Genomic DNA, 21,003 nt, shown 5'->3' with positions numbered 1-21,003 from the left:
CGGGTTCTCGTCTCCGGGGAGCAGGAGCGCACCCTGGGCGCAAAAACTGCGGAGCGATGGAGCCTCCTGTCCGCAGGGCGGAACCCGCAGCCCAGGGCCCCCCAGCTCGGCAGGAACCCCGAGGGGCGCAGCACGCAGCCTAGAACCACGGCTTTTGGCAGTTACCCGTGGTTACCCTCTCTTTGGTCAGACAGCACACTGATGATGTCACTTCGTAAACCACGGTTTAGCTTAATTCTTCGGTGCCCTGAGAAGTCTCATTGAACTCACAGGAAATTAAGCAGATTATTATCTGATCAAGAGCACAAACAGCAATAATTTTCCCTTATCTCCCCATCAGCCTAGGATCTCAAAGCAATCTACAGAATGAGTAAGTCAGGACATGCAGGTAATCTCAAAGGAATGGTTCTGCACCCATTTTACAGGTAGGGAAACTGAGGCACACCATTTCCAAGCAAAGATAAGCATGCTTTGTCATTACACTGTCAGACTTATCGAAACCCCGGGGACGACTGTTGAAATGGGAGGGTTTGTCTCATGAATGAAGGGAATAGAGATGGCCCCAAAAGTCTGCATCGAAGTACAGATGAAAGCACAGATCAGACAGGAAAAGACCTGAAGAGCATCAGCTTGTTGGTGCAATGGCAGGTCTGCCTCTCACAGGCGCATACAGAAAGTCTCTTCGTGCATAGGTATGTATATATGTTCCTCTTTGAAATTCCTTCTTGCATGGCACTGTTGACTTTCCGGCCTTCTGCAGCAAGGGAGGGGTGATGGATTCGCATTAATGTGCATCCCGGGAACCCGGCACGTCCCCAGGAGGGCAGCGTGATTAATTTCTAATGATACTTCCCTGAGTCTGTAGTCCCTATAAGCCAAGAATTACAAGCCTTGGAAGCCGTCATCACTGATGGAGCCGTGGTTGGTGAAGGAGGGTTTCCAGCCCAAGTGGGAGTCGTTACAGCAGAGGGTTCATCTTAAACTAAGTGACAAGAATATACTAGGAGAAGGAAAATTACACTTTTCAACACCAGAAGAAAAGAATAAAAAAAACACTTCCTGCCAGAAATTCTGATTCAGAAACAAGACAAGGCGGCAAATTGTTTCCCCATCTACACTGCATGGAGCAAACCTACACACATAGGTCAGAGGCCTAGCAAGAGCCTGAGGCTAAACTAATTATTGTGATTTGCTCGTCTTTTGTAATTAATCTAGGAAAGGCTTTAGGCTGTTAGCAGCTTTAAAGAAGTAAATCTGAAGGACCAATTAATTAAGAACAGCAGTGCTTAATGAGGACCTTTTGGTTCTCTCATGTTGATTGTTATATTTGTTGAAAGTTAAGTTTCCGCTGTCTGTCAGATCTTGTCTGGTCTTGTAAAATAGATCTTCTTACTTGGTGCTTAACCACTTGACACTGGAACAAAAGCTTTCGATTACAAAGCAATTTGTGGGGATTATAATGGAATGAGCTACACCCACGCTCCCTGATTTAACAATCAATTTGAAGCAATATTCAGTTCAATCGAGAAGCCTTGAGGATCCTGAGACCACAGTTTGGATCTTCTGGTTCCTCTTCTCCAGGCTGGACCCACAGGCGTTCACCATGGAGGCAGGTAGGTTGCAGCACACACCTCCTTCGAAAACAGAAATATGGATGCACTTTTCCTTACTCAGCCTTGTCTTACATTGGCAATTAAGCACCCATCTGTCTCAGCATTTTCTGTGGAAGTGTGGATCTAGTGTAGACCAAGAAAATCATGTCTTGCTCTAATCCAAAAGGGAAATTCAGCCGAGCACCACAGAGACAGTCAGCGTTACCTCCTTACACTGGACACGGCACAGCTGGCACTCGCTCCATGTCCTGGAAGCCGCTTGTACCCTGGTCTGCTGCTGCAAGGCAGGAGGTGCCAGAGAAATGAGGGACATGCCGGGGACGTCACGGTCAGCACCCGAGAGAAACGGCCACTTGGTGTCTGCTGTGCTCTTGGGCTTGGTTTTTAGGACATCTTACACGATTTTCTTACACATGTGGAAAACGGCTTTTGACGGTTTGGTTTATTTAATCAGGGGAACAAGTAAATCACCCCAAGAACATCCATTTTTTATTTCTGTGAAGCTGGACCTGTGAACCAAATCCTAAACAACAGAGCTCTGCCCCAGGGTAAAACCTGGAGCAACATGTTATCTGGAGCCCCTGAGCACCTTACAGTGAACAGTATTATTCACCAAGTGAATGCAGCACCCATCATTGACAAGGACAAGGACTCTGCCTATTTGCTGTCCTTATATACAATATGCAAAAGTATTTTGTGCTGGAAAAGAGAGACTAGGAAAGGAGTAAACAAGTATGAAAGGAAGATCAGATTACTAACTTAGCCCCAGAAACAGCCCTTTGTGAACAAAATTGGACTATTTGACTTGGCAAGATAGAGGAAACATACCCATGCTATTCTCTTTCAGACACCTCCTCTGTCATCTGTCCCCGCAGCCAGCATTTGTCACATGCAGCAAATTAATTCTACATTCTCAGCAGGCATCCCTTTCAGAGACCAGCCAACTCCCTGAGATTTTGTGTTCGGTTTTCGTATCAGCAGATCTATTTTAAATAAAAAGCTATGTGTTTTACAAAACACAAGTGCCAGTAACACAGAGGAAGAATGTGACATTTTTCTCCCCGGGATATTTTGACTGACACATGAAAAAGTCTATAATCTTACATAGGCTCAAGCTGCTCATGTTGACATCCAAATGCTTGGTGAAAAAGAGCTCGATTGCCTTCCATGAAAGGTGTGGGCTTCTGATTTACTCCCTCCGTCCCAGGAAAAGAAAAAACAGCCCCACAACGGAACTCCCGCTCTTTCTCCAAGTATTACCCTTTATTCAGCTGTCACAGATGCAGTGCGAGTTGTCCTTCCACTGCTTGACTGAGTCCCCACACAACATCTTGTTTATTTCATCACATCTCACACTACCAGCTGCTCGGCTGAGCCTGTCCCAAAAGCCACCTCAGCTTATTGCTCAGCTTGGTGGAGATGCTCCCTAGCTTTGGTAATTGCTTGATCCTTATCTCAATAGCCTCCCTGAAGGCTCCAGGCGTGATCCCTCAGCCTCCGCAGGGATCCATCATCCTCCTGGGGAACCAGCCGCCCTTTGCCGAGCGGAAGCCTGTGACTCACCCACGGAGGACAGGAATCTCTCCCCATCCCACGCCACCTCTGCACTGCCTCATCTCACCATTATTCAGCTAAAAATCCTCCCAGACAGCAGTATGCAGACAGTCTCCTTGGAGCCTGCTCTAGAGTTACTCGAGCTCTAAATGAAAGCCAAAGCACAACTCTATTAACTTCTGGTATCCTTATGGTTCTATACTTCAGTGAAAGCGCTTGAACACCAAGACAAAAACATCCCCTTTCTAAGGGATTTTCCCTCCAACACCACGCGGAAACTCCTTGAGCTTTGAGTCATTGTTTCAGACTGATTGTTTCAGCAGCCATTGGGAGAAATGGAGGCTGAAATCACGCCCCAACACCTACAGGGCACGGAAGACCCGACCTGCTGGAACTGCGTCTAATTGGGCAAAAACCCCAAGTATTTGCTCTGCCTCCCAGCAACGTGCAAGCAGCTGTGACACCGGTCTGAACAAGTAGTGAATTCTCCAGCATTAAGAGTGAACACAGATCTCAGACTGATCCTTGTGTACATGCTTCAGCTTTTCTAAGTCTATGGCTGAGCCATATCAGTGTTTTTTCAGCTCAGAGGCATGAAGGAGAGTAGGAGCTACTCAGCAGAGTGCTAAATATTAAAGTCACTTTAAGATACTTTTCCCTCTTGGCATAAGTTTTCCTGGATCCGTTTCCAGCAGCTCTCAGCTTGACGCTGTCAGCAGCTTTGCACACACACACACACCAGCCCCAGAAGCTTGGAAAGAAACATTTTAGAGAGCTGTGCCTGCTGAACCCCGTCACCAGGCAAGAGGGATCACCCGCTGTGTGCAGCGGTGACCGTGGCATCGCACCCCGCGTGTCCCATGGCTGTGACCACCACCAGCCCAGACACGGCTGCGGGAGGAATCAGCTGAAGAACCACCATGGCAGGCTCTTCCTTATTAAAACAAACATTAAAAGTGAGATCAAGAAGATCTGAATCCAACCAATGGCTAACCCATCTTCTCTCTTTCAACAGTTCAAGCTGAAGATTCCAAACAAGAGAGTTCAACCACCAGGGCACTCCATACCGCTCCCGTGGTCCTTTCTCCTTCCATTTTCTTGCAACACAGGGAAAAAGCAACATTTCTAGGCACACATGAATCCACAGAAGTGTTTGGACACCTCGTCCCCATTTATTCCACATATGTAACCAGGAGCGTTTAGGACTAGAGTGACATGAACATCTGGTGAGTGCCCATGCAGTGAACTGGGTAACCAAACTGATCCATTATAACCTGTGTACAGACAGTTTTGCAACTTCCCAAGCATAAATGCATAATGGGCAGAAGGTTTGCAAGTTGATAATCACTCTGACTAGACGGTTTAACAGCCCCTGTCCGCAGTGACTGGGAATGGAACGAAAGATCCTGGTTTCATTTGTTTAGTTCAACTTGACAAAGAACACAGCAACATCTGCCTGCTTTTAAGCAGAGGGGGCGGAAGCCTGTGAATATGTGATTAGTTGAGTGTTATCTCTCCAGACCTGCACCTCAGCAGCTCTCCAGGGCTGGGATTTTCGCATATTCACTGCAGAGCAGGACCCTGCTGAGAATGAGGGAATCCAGTGGTCACGGGAGACATCCAGCTCAGACTCCCTGCAAATCATGAAGCAGAGGAAAAGAAGTGTCTAATGTTTGTTCTTCCCATAATTCAAAGCATATAAAAATCTAGTAAGAGATTGGGGAAAGGAACATTTAAATGCTGGCTGTCTTATGCGGGACAAGAGCGCTTACTTGGAAGCAATCAGAAGATGCTTGATAACATGTTTGCAGCCATGTCGCTAGTGACCTGTCAGTCTCCTTACACATGAAGATCGATGTCAAGGCTGAGCCATTGTGTATTCTTGAGATACAAAGGAGAATACTTTGAAAAGTAGTCCCAGAGCACTCCAGTCATCACCACGAGATGAAGCACAATAAGACATCTGAAAAGCTGTGGCAGTTGTTTTATGTCTGATATGTGTTTGTGTGAATAGCAGCTTCAGTAATTTATGTTCCTGGGTTGAAAAGCTTTTTGTAGCCTTAATACACAGAGTGGTTAACCCTTCTACTCGTCAGCTCAGGAATCTGCACAAGTCACTGAAGACAAATAGTGTTATCCTTGGCTCCGTGTCCAGTGCCCTTCTCACATCTACACACTGGCATCCCTTATTTTCCATGCATTTAGACAAGCTGTATCCCTGAAGCACAGGAGATACCCCAAAATTTGTATCCTGAAGTAGCAACACAACTTTGTCCACGTTTCTGCAGCCACCCCTCCCTCGGCATCCTCCATTGCTCCTTGGAGTCTCCCTCCTCTCCCTCCCCGGGAATCCACCTTTTCCCTCGGCTGCCTGTACAAACGCTGCCACCCAAACCCTCCTGCAGACTCTTGGCAAGGGATTGCTTCTCTGAAGATAAATTCAACACAGTTTCCAGCCTTTCTTGGGAAACACAGGTTTTGCACAATGACCTCCACACATCATCCCCAGGTACAAAGAAACCCAAGTTGTAGCCAGCAGCCACTCACTTCCTAGCAGGTAGGATCTCAAGAGGAATATTCGCAGTAATTTTACATGTGTGTGCATGTGCATAAAGCGCAGGGGATGATTGAGAGAACAATATAATACAAAACAAGAACAGTGTGAATCAGTATGAATAATTTCTTGTAACAATAATACCAGCAAAACAACAATATTTAGTCTTCTGTTCTGGCAAACAGAACAAACATCGTCGCCTTTTTGCCTGCATGCCTCTTCCCGCCCCCCCGCGCTGCCTTGTGCCCGGCTCTGCAGGCTCGGGATGCTGATGGAAACCCGCACAGACAAACAATGGAGGGACACCAGGTGCACCAGGACCCTCTAAAGCGTTCACACATCGGTGGAAAAAAAGTGATCCAGTAACAGGTTTCTATGATGTCTGCAACTGCCTCTGTTGCATCGTGCTGCCACTGCATGTCACTGTTAAGACAGAATGGCGATGAATGACAAGGATTTTAGAGAAAACTATGAAACTCCAGTGGAGTTGGACCCTACAGCTCCCAAGACCTGGTTGTTCCTTGGTCAGCCTCATGCTCCCTGCAAGCGCGGGACTGAAGAGCTGAGAGCCCGTCAGCATTTGTGCCAAGCTGAAAGCAGCAACAGAACAAAACCACATGCTTGGAAGAGAGAAAAGGTGAGAAAATACACAGGAGGAAAAGGATGCCAGAGAGAAGGGCAGAGAGCAATGGCTACAGATCTCTTGCTTCTGCCAGCGTGTGTCAGCAGTGAAGTCCTTATGAATTTCCTAGCAATATAACAATACCTATTTCTCTGCTAACAAAAAAAAGAAATCATCTTGGTCTTCTCAGAATTAATAGGAGCTAAGCAGGGACCAGTTCCTGCTACACCTTGCTGGTGTGTGGGCAGCACATCAGGAGAACAACTCTCTCAACAGCACAACCTAGAAAATGGCACGTCCAGAACCGTCCCCCTCCGCTCCTGCAGCCACAGGGGACGCTGTGCTCAAGGGCAGGTCCTGGACCATCTTGTGGCTGGTGTTCTGTGTTGTCCTCATTTCTAGCTTGTGATATCTGGAAGACTCATTTGAGATTAAACAAAGGTCTAAAGATTAGGTGTTCTGTAATTTAGTACTTCCTTTGTCTGTTTTGTGTTTAGCGGCTTTTGGCAGAGAAAAGTAACATCAGCAGCCAAGATGGGCTCTTTCTGTGAATCCGCACGACCGAACCAGAAACAAGAGCATGTCACTTGACTCTGCTTAGCAAGCCAAACTTTAATCCAGGATCCCCTTCCAGACACTACACTTGCATTCATTTTGTCACCAAGCCACATGGTTGTTTAACTGGACTCACGGAAAACACGTTAAATAAACCATAGAGCAGATCCAGATGTTCTGAAAAGCTGAACTTAGTGCTTCACACTCTTCCCTCCTCATCCCGCTTTAAAAGATTCCTAAAAAACTCAAAAGCATTCCTGAGCTGGTTTGTAATGAGCCTTACTTCATACTAAAAAGTATACTCTAACAGACTTAAATAATCAATCTTTTAGCCATAAGCACAATTATCAAAACACTTTGAAGTTTTGGATCAGCTTCATGAAAGCATAAAAATTCTTTGCTCTCTTATTTTAAATAAGACTCTTGTTTCCAATAAAAGTTCGTGTTCTCATTGAAAATACACACACAGAGGCAAGATGATATCCCTGAGCACCAACCTCGGGATGACGCAGCAGGCAAGGGAGGTTTGCAGAAGGGCAGCAGAGGCACTTTGCACCTGATTTTCAAGGTGTTACCCACAAAGCAAGAGAAACCAAGCTCTGCAGCGTTGCCTTGTTCAAACTGTGCAGCAACTACAAGCACTCTTGTCCCTCAGCAGCTCAGTCAGCACTCCTCATCCATCTCACAGGAATTCGGACCTAGAGGGCCACAGGGTATCACTAGCACCGCTATGCTCTTATCTGAAATCCCCAAAGACCTTCATTTCCCCATGTAAATCTGCATTTCTTAAAACCCTTTTGGTTTTGAGAATCTCAGTTTCAGAAAGTCAGTGCCCTCAGCACCAGAGCAGTATCCACCGCACCAGACCGGTATCCACCGCACCACACAGCCCGTGCTCATCTTAAATCGGCCAGCGCTCCATGGCCCGGCAAAGCAGAGCCAAGAAGCCGCTGCAGAGCCGCCTGCCCGGCCAGGCTGACACGCACCTGACGTGCACAGTTTCCTCGTGACTTCTGCAAAACCTCCATGTGCTTCAGTTCCTTGAAAGAAAAGTTGCAAAGAGCTTAAGTACCAGCAGGACAGAGCCGTGTTGTGATACCACCAACGGACAGGAAGAAAGTAAAACCACGGCTAGTTGTGGAACTGGAGTCAGCTGCCTTTTGCACATTATTCCTTCCCCCACTCTCGTGTTTTATTTCCAATGCAAAGATTTTTACCCTGATCTTGCTCCCCCGGGCTGGCCAGAAACCTCCTCAGTTCTCCTTGCTACAAGTCGGGCTCGCAGCCGAGTAACTGCCAGGCCAGAATCAGTTACATCATTTTCCCCTCTTCTGTTCCAGCTATCCTCTAGCAGCTCCCAAGCTGTCCCCTGAAATACGGCTTCCTAAAGTTCTCAGGCAATCTGAGAAACCATGGAGATCGTGATTTTATTTTTGTTTTAAATAATCCTAGACACAGTAATTGAAGCCTTACATCCCTGAGGAGCAGCTGAGGGTTATTCACTGGATGAATACATCAAGTATGTTAATATATCCAGCCCTACATTCAGCCATGAGAGGTTTTACTGAGAAAGACATAGAGACTCGGTCACCAGGATGAGACAGTTGAGGTGATGTCCAAATGTGGAGAATGAACTAGTGAGTCAGGATGCTGAGATGCTTTTGAGAATCCCTTTGGGGTGCTCATCACCAGCTATAAGTGCTCCACTGCCTTTGAAGACTTGACCCACAAGCTCTTTTGTTACATGTGGAGCACAGAAACCCCAAAAGCCCCCTCAACTTCCCAGACAAGGTTTTCCTAATCAATGAAACGGCCTCCCTTGAAAATCATCCGGACACACATTAAGATCTGGACTCACAGTAGGTTTTACTCTTTAAAATGAAAAGGAAAAATTATATTTTACTGACGAAGCTTGCATCCAATATTTCATTGAACCATTCCTGGTATCACAGGTTTGGTCACTTCCGTATCTGCTCCCCATCTCCTCTCCCTCTCTCCTCCGGCCATTCAGAAGTGCTGCTTTAACCGGACCAGTTTGTGGCTGCTGTAAATCTTATGTGCAGCAGTGAAGACTTCCCCAGTGGGTTTTCCTTAACAAAAAGAAGTGTCCCAGGCCACCTGCCAAAGCATTTACGCAGGATCTGCGCCTTTGAGACTTATCTTAACTACATGTTGCAGATCAGCTTCAAAATCAGCTCCAAAACATTCGGAAATTATTACAGTCTGCTAGCCCTGTAATTATAAAAAGCTGAGATTACTTTGAAGCTTCAGTTAGAGAAGACTGATGTTGCAATTACTCAACAGAGCCCTTTGCAACTTGATTATCAATGAGGATGGTATGTTCATATCCGTGCGTGAACCTGAACCACTGAAGGGCTGAACACTACAAACCACACACCTCCAGGCATCTCTTGTTAATATGCTGCCCCATAAAGCAACCTGCTATAAACTAAGAAAATAATACATATTACATGCTGATTTAATTGTTACAGTTTCCTTGTAAAGCAGCATATATAGGAGGGCATTGTGAAGAGCTGGGATGTTTCATGGAGGAGGCTGTATGGAAATGATTAGCACCTGTGAGCAGCACAAAGCAGCAAAGTTTAGGAACCATGAGCTCAGCATTTGGCAGAATGAAGAGCTTGAAAGTTTCCCTGGGCAATAAATTCAGTGATTACTGAAATTACATTCACCTAAATTAAGTCCCATCCTATTTTCGCAGCAGCATAAGCAATCCCGCTCAGATCTCGTGCATTTGGGCGCAGGTTTTGAGGGTGGATGGGAAAGATGGGTCACACGGGAAGACCTGACCCTCCAACCCACACTCGCATGAGCAACTTCAAATCCGACATATGTGCTGAGTAACCAAAATCTGACAAGTTTTACACGTGTTTGTGATGAGAGTAACTACTTTGGTAAAAATCTATTTTTCACTAAAAATGGCAACTTTTCTCTCCAAATGTTTTAAAATGTATATAACACACACACAAAAGCAAATTCACTCTGCCAGTAGAGAAAAACCTTCCAGGAATTTACTGACAAGCAAATAGTTTTGCCAGACGTTGTACCAAAAAGCAAATACAATTCTGTGTAAAAACGTAGTTTATCGGGAATGGGGGGAGGTGTTTTTGTTGTGTTTGGGTTTTGTTTGTTGGGTTGGGTTGGTTTTTGTTTGCTTGTGGTTTTTGGGGGTTTTTGGTGGGTTTGTTTTGTTTTTTTCCCTGTCTGGACTCATTTTGGTTACTGTTATTTCTGTGATGGAATGTAAAACCTAACCGTGAGACTAAAGACTGCAGAATTAAGGTCCCTTGAGTTTTTCAGACCCTTTCAGCAGAACACTCTGCAATCAAGGGTTAGGGTATAGAGACTATAGGCTAATAGAGGCTTGAAAAATCAACGGTTTAGACGACCTCGTGTGTGGAAAGTACAAACCAGGATGGGAACAAGAGAGGATGAGAAGAAAACCCCAAACAAAGCCTGTTTGCTTGCCTTTAAAAACCACACACAACAAACCAACAACCAAAGCAAACACACATTTGCACAGGGTCTGTTCTCTAGCAAGGTATCAGAGATCTCCCTGATTTTACCCCACCTTTTTCACACCGTCTGTGCGTTTCACCAGCGGTCACAGAACACCTGCACACTGAGAAAGTTCATTGAACCTCATTCTACACTCAAACAAAGGACTCCATGCACTTGACCCATTTGAAGTCCATTCTGATCGAAAGGTTAGTACCTGCGACCAGACCTTAGCGGCGCCCTGACTCACCCCGGCTCAGAGGAACTTATTGACTGCCAGGTTAAATCGGATCTCCACATCCATCTAATCACACACCCTGCTCTGCCCTGGTGTGGCAGATGTGTCTCAGAAGAAGAGTTTACTGGGGAAAGAAATTAACCAAACAGCAGCAATTCTAACACTGTAAGGTCAGTGAAGGGATTTAACTGCTAAAATTTTACAGAAAGTGCAGCCTGGTGTAATGGTGTAATCGCATGCCTGCCTGGATCCCCTGATCTGCTGGCCAGGGCTGCCAAGAACGTGTGCACAAGAGGGGAACAGAATCTCTCTGGAGAACGTCCTTGCCTGCTGCCCGTCGGGTTGCTGGGGCAGGTTGTTCCTGTCCGTCCCCGCGCAGCAAGCGGCCGTTCCCTCCGCCGGCAGAGCTGCCGCGGTAAATCCAGCGGGCACAGAGGGCGGCGGCGCAGCCGCTGGGCACCCTGCCCGCCAGCGGCACCACTCGCTCCGCGCAGCCACGGCTCAAACCGTCCTTCGCAAACACCCACAAGGGCTGCTCTCTCCACACGGGCACTTAGAGGCCGCTTTCCTCCCCGGACAGAAGTGTTTTCCTCCCTATAGTCCAGAGCAGATGTCAAAACCTGTGAAGAAGAGACTGCAGCTATTCCTGCTAACAGGCTTCTTACTGTAAGTTGAACCACACTGTTGCGCTCCAAACGCTTCATCTGGTTCTAGCAGGGGGGGAAATTGTCCTCCCATTTTGAGTAGAATAAATGACCGAACGGGGGAAGTGCCTCCCCAGCAGCAGCACAGCCACATCAGGTGAGCCAGCCCCCAGGTCTGCCTGTGTCTGCACCCAGGAGGATGCCCGAGCACAGGCATCGTTCCCCAGCTCCAGCAGCACTGACAGTCGTCTCCACCGCTCCTCACACCCACAGCCTCCTCTGGTTTCCCCGCTCTCGGCTCAGGGCAGCAGCCCCGCACCGGGGCCACACGGCTGCGCCACTGCCACCACGTCCTCCCATCGCTATGGAAAAGCCCCATCTCCGCCTTCCAGAGGTGACTGTGAGACTGGAGTAATGCTTGGAAATGAAAGAGCCTGTAAAAGTTACAATAATTAAAGTTCCATTTTAATTCCTCGCACAGGAGAAGAGGTCTCCAGCACATATTTTCCCACTGCCACAACAGTTTGTGCATTGTGTTATAAAATTTTTCAGTGCCATTTATTTTTATTTGGCCTGTGAAATACTTTGGGGAAGGCCTCCTCGTAAATGGCCCATAAAGTTTGACAGGAACTAAACCTCCCACTGTTTTTGTGACTGATATAAAAAAGAACCAACTTAGTTGGCACCCTTAATGCATGTTTTATGGGAAAAGGAAGACTGTCCCTCTGTACAAACAGCCGACTCCCGAGCAGACCAAGTTCAGTCCTGTAAGCATCTTTTGTGGCCTTTTACGAGGTAAGGCTTTCCTTGTAAAGTTCTGGCTTCACTGCAAATCCACTTCCCTCTGGGCTCATCCATTAATAAGCACTTTCATTAAAATTCCACCTTTCTCAGGGAAACAGCCAAGTTAATTTAACAGGAAATTGACTTTCTCTGTCACCCTCACGTCTCTAACTGCAGCCACACCAGCCAGCACTGGCCAGAGACATCCTGCCCATTAGCATTTCTCCTTCGTGCATCTATATGCAAAAGCCACGCGGTTCCTTGGACTGTTTGGGGGAAGAGGAAATGGGACAGTCTCAGGACAGTCACTTTAAGATGCAGTTGCCTTCAGAGAAACACCAAGATGTGATTAACCCGTTGCACCTTCTGCTATCACCAGCCTCTATGGGAGCACAGGAGCAGCAATGGAGCTCAAAGAGCCTGGGAGCAAATAGCGATGGCACTGATCTGGGTGACCGGTGCAGCCAAAGACACGGAAGATGGACAACAAGGAGACCATCTGAAGAGATGAAGCGAGGGGCAGGGTCGCAGAGCGCGGGCAGAGACGCGGCTCTCGCTCCGCTGCCTGCACTCGGCGTCCTCCCGAGCTGCTCAGCTCCCGCTAGCGGAGCATCAGCCCCGCAGCCACATGGAGCATCCCCAGCCTGACACAGGCTGTACTGCAGAAAGCTACTGTCACCAGCACACCAGTGAGCACTTCATGAGCAGAAGAGGAGGCTGAGTTCATCAGACACATTATCTGCATCCTGTATTTGGCAAACTTATAAGAATTAAGAACTTTTTTGGCTTTATTGTAAAAATCCATTTTATTTTCTTTTGGGTTCCAAGACAAGCTTTCAGGTGGAAAGCTGTGCATAACACCACTGTATTTAGAAACGAGAAACTAGAAATGACACTGACTCCATCTGTCCATAAAAGTTACATAGCACAAAAAATTCCATATGAATGCGTTTTGCATTCCAGTGACGTATCTCTCTGCATTTCACAAGAAAATGTCCAGGAAAAGTGACAGGTTTATTTTTAGCCTCTCTTTAATCTTTGCAGAGTATGGCAGCAGATTGCAGCCCATCACAAGTGTCCCAAACTAGGCTGAGATATGCTGCTGAAAAAGAATGGGTTTGGATTGACTGTCAAGCTGCGAAGATATGGAGATGTTCTTAACAACCAGCCCCTCTCCAGCTATAAGAAATTTGATCATATGCATTTCATTCTCAGTGTCACATATAAGTGGGAGATACATTTGTCACTGGATAATACATTCAGAATTAACAAGAAGAACTTGTCAGGTTTTGGCTGCAACCACTGAAGCTAAAGCCTAGAGCGAAATAAACTGTCAGATCAGAGCTTTGTTAAAAGGATTAAACCCATTCTTAAGGGTGGAGCTGTGGAAAAGCTTTTAAGCTTTATACTTACACCTGAAAGGTTTTAAACTGGGATTCCAACAAAGGCTGACATGAAACAAATATTGTAAAAAGCAGCTAACGTGACCTCGGGAGCAGGGCAGGACATCTCCCGAGCCAGCCGCGCGGTGAACGCAGAGCTGAGAAGCCCGGACCCGTCAGGCAGTCACTAATTATTGGTCGCATTTTTTGGCATCTGCTCAAGTTGCTGTAGAATCAGTAACTGTTTTGTAAGTTAGTCTCATTACAGGCCTACTACAGTAATTGATTTGCACAGTAGCCATGTGGTAACTCGTAAAACTTTGTACAGGAGTCCCAATTCTGCAAATATTTCCTCCTGCACTTGCGGGAAACAAAGCACCCTCTGGAAGTCAATTAGTTCAGCCACGCTCCCAGCCGGCAAGCGAGCGTCGGGAGGATCAGACCACTGCATCGCGGCCTTTGTACCACAGGAAACAAAAAAAGCCTTCCTGTATCCACTTAATTACAAAACTGCACCACATGGTACCCTTGTGAATGAAGTAGGTGTTGCTGCGCCGCTTGTTTTGAGCCGAGGAAGCAGAGCTATGACTCAGAGGTGCATGGAGCTGCTCGGGGTCACACAGTAGCTCAGTCACAAATAGCACCCAGGTGCTCTTGCCCAGCTCTGAGCTTTCTCACACTGCTCTGACAGTATTTTGCGACCTTGACTTCAGCTTCAAAAAGGTTTTGAACCCACTCAGTGTCTGCCCTGTCCTGCATCTGCTTCACCCACCCCTTCCCCTAGCGTGCTCTAAACCATGGTGCCCTGTGGTTCATCGCCCTCCATCACCTCTCAGTCCTCCGCTGGTTGAGTCAAGCACAGGCGTCTCCTTACCAGCACTGGGATAAGGAAACACGTAGGAACAGGCACCGGCTGAGATACAACAAGCAGCATAGCAACGCAAACATAGCAATGCGTAGCAAATAACACCAGCTCTGCAGCAGGGATGCTGACACACACCAAAGCAGCTCACACTCAGGGATGGCTGCTGCTTGTTGAGAGGATGTGGTCAGGGTCCCCCACATGGGTCCAAAAAAGGTGCATCAAGAAGGGCAAATGAGCTGAGGAGGTACCTGCAGGTCAAAACATCCTTCTATAGCTCCAACAAAATACCTGCCAAAGAGGCCACAGCTCCAGTTGCCAAGTGAAACACTCCACTATCACATGTAACCTGGAGGCAAAACTTCATAGAGCTTCAGTAACCTGTGAGCTTTTCGCATCTATACCATCCATCAACGAAATACCAAGTTGGGTCATTCAAATGCAAAGCCCAGGCACTGGGTGAAAGATTTTCAGGTCAGCTGTTCCTCACCCATTTGGGAGGAAGGCAAGATTTCCAGGGTGTGCTGCTGCAGGAGTGGAGCTTTACAGGGCCGGACCCCGGGAAGAGGGAAGCACCAGCTGCAGACCCCCGGTTCTGCAGAGGCTGCGATCCAAGGAAACAGAGCTGGAACACATCTGCTTCACACGAGTCAGATGTCTTCCTAAAAGCACCATGGAATGAACCCTGGTAGGATTGAAGTTTAATGATTTTGAGAGACATCAGATAGTACAGCACCAATGGTCCAGGACCACCAGAGCTGAAGTCTAATCTCATGATGATATTGCTGTAGTCATCTAGCAAAAGGAGCAAGTCTCTTAAGTTCTCCATGCCTCTCTGGCACACGATAGGATGTGTCTCTGCTGACTTCACCTGTCCAGGTTATTGAGCCATCAGCATACAGCCTATTTCTCAGCCGTAAAGCCTGTAGCAGATAGCACCTGACAACAGCCTCATATTTAGTGCCAGTCGTTACACAGGGGTAGATATTAAAAAAACCAAATGTATTTCCAAGATGATTTAGTAAAGTGAGGAATCCTTGTTTCACATTCGAAGGCAACTGTGGTCCAAAGAGGCTCATTTGGGCCACCTGGGAGGACACACACTGTGTCACCACACCTTTTCCAGAGATCAAACCGGGCTATGAACCACGAGACCTCCCAGCACCTTGGCTCATCACGTACCAAAGCTGTGCAGCATCAGCCCTCGTGTGAAGCTCTCCTGCTGCCCCTCCTGCTTTTCGCACCAACCGACTCGAGGGCTGAGGGGGATGGGGTGCTTTTGTTTTTAATATTTGAACTCAATCGTGATAAGTTCTGTACACTCACTGAAATGTCACTATACCCCCGGTGACCACCCCTGCCAGGTAATTAGGCTTGTTGCTTTCACAAAAATGAAAGCAAATGAAATTTTTAAAAAGTGTAATTATGGTTCGGAGAGCACTGGTCTCAATTTTTCCATTCTCAAAAGTCCTCTAGGGAAACAGAGAATGAAAGCTACTTATTGATTTCATCCTCCTGACGCTCACACACAAGACTTGCTGGAGAACAGGACCCCTTGTTAGAAACCAGCACCGTCCTCAGCTCCCCCAGGGAAACAGGAGCAGAAGCGAAGGCACTTGTGTTTAAAAGGGAAAAACAGAGAAAGGCGAAAAAAAGGGCAACAGTTTCGGCTTTCATTATAAGCACTGTTATATCAACAATGGCTGGGGAACAAAGGAAGCCATTTCCACTAGCTCCTGCTTCAATTAGTTATTTGAACTAGTGAAGATTGTGCCACTTTATCTCCCCCTTGTAACATAATCATTGTATTTTACATCTCATGAGAAAAAAGGCCTGCCAGAGGACATTATCTGGCTCTGGGTCATACATCACAGGAGATAACATCGTTATTCATGTCAAAAGGGATGATCAAGGTCTTCCTGTTTTATCAGCGATTAGCCAGGGAAGAAAAGCTGCTGCTGCTGCTCTTGGCAGGTAGCCAGGCGCTGGCTGAGCGTCACCGCGGCTCTGAGCGCCGCTCCGCTCTGCTCCCCGCCGCCGCGGCCGCCGCTCCGCGCACCCCGGGTCCGGCACAGGGGCTGAGCCCGCTCCCCGGGCCGCTCCCGGCTCCGCACACACGCTCTGCTCCCGCACCGGCTCGGCGCGGGCAGCTGGCGGCCGACCCGCCTTGCTCCGCCTGCGATGTCCCTTGGGCTTGAGCCAGGCCGCCCTCTCCACCGCAGACGCCCTCACCTTGGCTGTCGCCATCTCCCTTTCCTCGCACCATTCCTTCTCTCCCCAGATCGCACTGCGCTAACGCTGGGGCAGAGCTCAGCCTCCGGCCCTGTCGCTCCCCGAATTATTCCACTTCTCAAGCACCTTCCCTTGGGCTCGGAGCTCTTCACTCCTGAATGCTTAGAATATTCCCAATTTAAACATCTCAAGCAGTTTACCTACTATCTGAGAGCAACAGTAAAACTACCCACCTTATCTCAGCTACAAGCCCAAAGGGAGTTAGAATTCAGTGCCTTATGCCTCAAACACTAACAAAAAAGAAGAAAAACCTCTGCTATTTGAAAAATATACTATGTTGAGCTGTAGAGGCAAGTTCCACAGCAGCTTCCTGAAGTGTCTCGGTTTTATGTTCCTCATGCAGGGTTCATTGAACCAAGAAATTCTTTCTACTCGCTCACTGAGCTCCAGCACTGGAGCCTTTGACAACGATCCATCATCATGGAAATTCAGTGCCCCAAGTCACCAGGCAAGACTTACCTGAACAGGCTTTCACTGTCTTATCCAACCCAACTGACAATAGATAAGTCCATTCACCATTTGTACTGTTGTAAACCAAAACGCTTTAAAGATCTTATGCGTGAGCTGGGTGATTCATTTAAGACCAAAACTGTACAAGTTTTGAATGTTGCTAAGATGCAAAAAATCAGTACTGTGATTAACAAGCACAAAAACTCATAAGGGATACATAACCTCCTAGTTTGGAGAAAAACAAACACACACCTCCTTCAAGGGCACATTTTGGGTAGATCAGTTGTCTGGGTTTCATACCTCTCCCCAGATCATCTATCACTGGCCAAAGATGAGGAAAGACACAGGAACTGCCGTAGCCAGTAACTCCAGTAGTTATTCCAGTGATTTCAACACCAGTTACTCCAGCTCACAGTCCACACGCAGTTATGCTGCTGCAGCAACCAGTCTGAAACTGGAAGAGTGTTAATAGCAAAAATAAAGTGTGAACCAAAACTCACTAAACCTTGCAATACGTTAAAAATAATAATGAAAGAAATCTGAGACCAAGTGCCATTTCCCTTCAAAGGGAGATAAAATTAAAAATGACTCAGCAACTATGAGTCAGGACAGGAAACTTGTCACGGAGCCAGTGATTGTAGCTCCGGTGGAAACGGGCACGAGGGCTTCGAATTGCTGTCGCTGGCGTGTTCTGCATCGCTAACGCTGCCAAACATGACACACAACCCGTAGGCAGAGCTGCATGAGACAAGCTCACCAGGAAGAGCTTGAGAAAGTCAGATGTTCCTTCAGAGGGGTTATGAAAAGGAAACATAACTGCTCAAACAGACCACAAAAATAAGTCAGGTTAAGCCAGCACAGCTGGCAGGTCACACCATTGAACAGAAAAATGGAGCTTTTTTAGAAGGGCCTGCACCGAGAGGCCGTGCGAGGACCTGCCCTGCCTCCGATTCTGATCTCAAAGCAGCACCTTCCTCCTTCCCACCCACAAGGCCAAGGCAATGCTACAAAGCAACTGTCCCCACATGGCAGGGAAAGGGTTCCCCAGGCTTCCAGTCCTTTTAACCACAGGACATCTTGTCTGACAGGCTGGCAGCCGAGGCTTCCCAGAGCTCTGTCAGCAGAGCCAGGGCTTGGCGCTGCCACCAAGCCCATGAAACCAGGTTTGGGAGCAGCACCCACCTGAGCTTGGGATACCCAGCCCTGTGCCCTCTGCTTCTCCCCAAACCCCAAGTGCAGGAGGTTCCACTGCCTCTGTGTCCTGGGGACACCCCATGCCAGGACCATGGCAAATCTCCACTGATGTCCAAGCTGCTCGTTAGGCAAACCATGGGAAGCTGAGCCATACAGAGGGCAGCCACTTCCAGTGTCGAACTGCAGTTGGGCTTCCACCCACAGTCATCCACAGCAAAATATTCAGTCCTCATGACCTCCATTTACTGGAAGTCACGGGATCCGAGTGGGAAAGGCTAGCAAGTAATTTCATGAGCAGTTAGCAAACCTTGTACTGCTCTTTTGGAGAAAGACCCATGAGATCACTGTCTAGATAGAAGAATTCATAAGGTTTTACTACCAAGATCATATAAGCCCAGCAACCTTTAATAAAGCAATTGTAATTATAGAGGATTATTATTTTTTAAATCAAACATTTCAAGTATCAAGTACGTAACAACACAATTGTACAAGCTGCCAAAAAAGAATCAAGCAAAACATGTAACTCTCCCAGTAATTAACATTCATTAGGGGTAATTTGCATGCAATCACTCATCAGATCTAGAAAAGCCAAGCCTGAAGAACTGCCCAGTTTGTCCTTTGGGCATTCTAGCCTTGCTCACATCCTGTCAAACCACATATCCGAAGACCTCAGAACACCAGCAGAAAGGCAAAGGTACCTGCTGCCCCAGGAGGAGTCTTAACCAGCAAGCAGCAACCTCCTTGCAGAGCACAGCAGCAAAAGCTACAAAGCTAAACCCATATCTGAGCTCTATTAATTAGTCAATGAACCACGGGCATGCTCTAATCTTTCTCTTCTCTTCAAAGGTGGTCAGCAGCATCCCAGAGTCCTCCCAGGGAGCAGAGCCCCTCTTGCAGGACTTCCCCACCACCTCCCCAGTGGTTTCCCACAGCCCTCGGTCCCACACGTCCCATCGGGAGCATCACCACCCACGGAGCTCCAGCCCTACAGGTGGGCCCACGGCCCCCCGTTAACCAGTTGAGCATGACTGCTGGGGGCTCTCCCGGAGCACTGGGCTGGATCCAGGCTGAGCACAGAGCAGCCCTGATCCGAGCTGGAAAGGTCTGCCACAGATAACTACTTCAGCTGCCCTAGGAAAGCTTCTTGGGGGTTGTGTAATGGATACTGAAATACCAAGGAGATGAAATCCATCTGCAAGGGTTTCTCATGGAATAATTGTGCACTACAGAAACTATACATACTGCTCCTGGCCAGAAGTGTTATTTTGCATGGGCCGCACCACATGGATATTTTTATTACTACACTTCATAAAATATTTCTGATGTTTCCTGGAAGATACTGTTTCACATGCCACCAACAAACACAAAGCTTGCTCCGAGCAACTCCTGACACATGTGCAGTGGAAGGGAGAGAAAAACAAGAGAAAAATCACAAAATGCACAAAACCCAAACCACACACAACACCTAAAGCCTTTTGAAGAGCCATTGCAGAGACTGCAGCCACGACTCGCGTTGGCTGGGGCCACCACAGGAGTTCCACTCACACCGAGCTTTCCCAGAAAACCACACACTCACTCCATCAGAGGGTTTTCTTGCATCTCACAGCCTGTGTCAAACAGTTTCCCATATAAGCTTCCAGATACACCCTGCCAAAAACATGGTCCCCTCTGTTCCCCCATAGCCACTCTGTCACTGTCATAGTCAAAGGGGAACTAAAAGGGGAAAGAAAACATCCCTCAGTGTGCTGGTCAAAGTCCTCATGAGTAACCAGCCCCCTCTGCTCACTCCTCCTCACCCTGTGATTTTCACTTCTAGTCCCACAGCAGCTGTACACGGACAGGAGAGATCCCCGCGGCCTGAGCTCCCCGCCCTGTGTCAGCCGTGCTAAAATCTCTACTTTGTTATTAAATGATTATTTCATTTGAGTCCTTATAATGCCATAGAACAATTTCTAGGACAGGGTGACTGTCCCACTGTTGCTGGGTGGTGCTGCCAGCACAGCTCAGAACTCCCTCGCAGGTCCAGATGGAGACACCGGGCAGAAGAGACTGATCATTGCCGGTGGACAAATGGGAAAGAAGAAAAAGTGCTTATCCATGTCTCTGCATTAGAAGCACAGATTTATCAAGCTCTTCTTCTAAGAATGCATTTGCCAGAGAGCCATAATGCCTTGAGATTAATTATTCCAAATAAAAACTATGGGGGGTGACTTTAAGCAGTATTGATTCCCTGCTCAGCTGCTGCCCTGGCCTCATTTGTTGCTCCTGCCTCAGCTGCCCTTCCCTTTTCCTTTGCTTCCCTTTCACCTGGAGCTCACCCACAAATCCTTCATTTCTAACTTCCTATTTTATCCAAGTTCCCTGTAATAAAGAACTTGAAAACAGCGCACACTCCCAAAGCTACAGCCGCTTCCTTCTCTCCCTTCCTGGGCCCTTCTACTCTTTTTTTTTTTTTTAATAAATACCCCCCAAAAGCTGTGCCAATACTTGGGGAGGTGGAGATGCGTCCTGGGGAGGGAGGCGTTTAAGATAAGAATGAAGATTTGTGGAGGTTTCTTTGCTCAAGACTTTACATACGCGATCAGTAGCCAAGGGATAATTTATTGACAAAATTTGTGGCAGATCAGACAAGGTGTTTGTGAGATATGGGACTTTGAAAAATGAGGTGCAATTCAGCCTTTGAAATATTCCTCTAACAATTTATCGTAGAGCCATATCTCAAAACCTGCTTGGCCTAGAAA

The 21,003-nt window shown here is 47.4% G+C and overlaps 1 protein-coding gene across 4 annotated transcripts in view; it reads right to left on the bottom strand.

Moving 5' to 3' along the window:
• Positions 1-21,003, bottom strand: part of GALNT9 (polypeptide N-acetylgalactosaminyltransferase 9) — a 395,114-nt gene that overhangs the window by 339,730 nt on the left and 34,381 nt on the right. The gene's annotated exons all lie outside the window — the stretch shown is intronic.

Source organism: Columba livia, chromosome 17 (assembly GCF_036013475.1).
Source record: "Columba livia isolate bColLiv1 breed racing homer chromosome 17, bColLiv1.pat.W.v2, whole genome shotgun sequence".
Lineage (NCBI taxonomy): Eukaryota > Metazoa > Chordata > Aves > Columbiformes > Columbidae > Columba > Columba livia.
Note: the sequence above shows the minus strand (reverse complement) of the source record. Positions and strands in the feature narration are given on the sequence as shown.